The following is a 1,550-nucleotide window of genomic DNA, read 5'->3' as shown; positions in this document are numbered from 1 at the left end:
CGGCTACAGTCCATGGGAACAGAGAGTCAGACATGACTGAACAACTAACACTTTAACTTTTTTGACATTGGACTGTATTTGGAAAGAATGCCCTAAAATATATTTCAAGGGAGAGTGTATGGTGATAACACATGGATTATAAACTGAGAAAGGGGAAATGCATACATAATAAAATTCTTAAATTAGAAACAATTGCATTGATCATGGAAATCAATCTGGATATCATGATACAATTTATAAAACAGGCACTGACCCCTGATGGTAAAAATAAAAAGCAGATAATACATTTACCCTTTTTCACAGATGGAACACCAAGAAAAAGCACCAGAAGGTAATCTCACTAAACTGATGGAGTTTGTTCTCCTGGACTTTGCTGATGTTCCTCATCTCCAGGGGTTTTTATTTGGACTCTTTTTACTCATCTATATAGTTATCTCGATGGCAATGGCATCATATTTCTGATAACAAAACTAGACCCTGGTCTCCAGACCCCCATGTATATTTTCCTTGGCAATTTTTCTGTTTTGGAAACCTGCTATGTGTCTGTTACGCTCCCCAGAATGCTCACATGTCTTTGGACACAAAGAAGAACGATTTCTTTAGTTGCTTGTGCCACACAAATGTGCTTCATTCTTATACTTGGGGGCCACCGAGTGCTTCCTTCTGGCCGTGATGGCCTATGATTGCTATGCGGCCATTTGTAGCCCTCTGCACTATCCTCTAGTTATGAACTACAGGGTGTTTATCCGGCTAGTGGCTGGCTCCTGGATCAGTGGAATCCCAGTCCAACTAGGCCAGACAGGCCAGATTTTCTCTCTGCCCTTTTGTGGTTCTAACCTCATCAACCACTTCTGTGACATCCCTCCCATACTCAAGCTGGCCTGTGGGGACACTTTTCTGAATGAAATGTCAGTCTTCACAGTTGCTGCGCTGTTTGTTTTGGGTCCATTTCTGTTGATACTTGTCTCCTATGGCAAAATCATCTCCACAGTCCTTAAATTGCCATCAGCCACAAGTCGGGGCAAAGCCTTTTCCACCTGCTCCTCTCATCTTATGGTTGTGGCGTTGTTCTTCGGATCAGGCCTTGTCACATATTTAAGACCCAAGACCCAAGGCTCAGCAGGAACTGACAAAATGCTTTCTCTCTTCTACACGATTGTGATGCCTGTGTTTAACCCCATGATATACAGTCTAAGGAACAAGGATGTCATGATGGCACTGAGACAATGGCCATGCAAACACCTTAGTTCATTGAAAAACTGACTTGTATTTCAGAACTTGATTTCTTATATATTAGTTATAAATTTTCAATATTTATCTTAAACTCAATTTATCTGTCTAGAAAGTGGTAGTTATTACCAAAATAAAAATTACTTGTAACACTGAGGAAACTTTCTGTCTCCAGTTATACAGTTGTGTGGGTAAACAAATAGCAAATCATTCACTTGGAATTCTATAACCTTATTGTTAAATGTTCTCTTGTAGTAAGAACTTTAGCCAAGAATTGCTATAATAGGCCCAGTTGTAATACAGACTCAGTTATATCACTT

The 1,550-nt window shown here is 39.9% G+C and overlaps 1 pseudogene; it reads left to right on the top strand.

The window, feature by feature from the left end:
- Positions 1-324: 324 nt before the first annotated feature.
- On the top strand, positions 325-1,263 carry LOC129647252 (olfactory receptor 10AG1-like; annotated as a pseudogene).
- Positions 1,264-1,550: the final 287 nt, after the last annotated feature.

The sequence above is a fragment of the Bubalus kerabau genome, chromosome 3 (assembly GCF_029407905.1).
Source record: "Bubalus kerabau isolate K-KA32 ecotype Philippines breed swamp buffalo chromosome 3, PCC_UOA_SB_1v2, whole genome shotgun sequence".
Classification (NCBI taxonomy): domain Eukaryota; kingdom Metazoa; phylum Chordata; class Mammalia; order Artiodactyla; family Bovidae; genus Bubalus; species Bubalus kerabau.
This window is presented reverse-complemented; position numbering and strand designations above follow the sequence as displayed.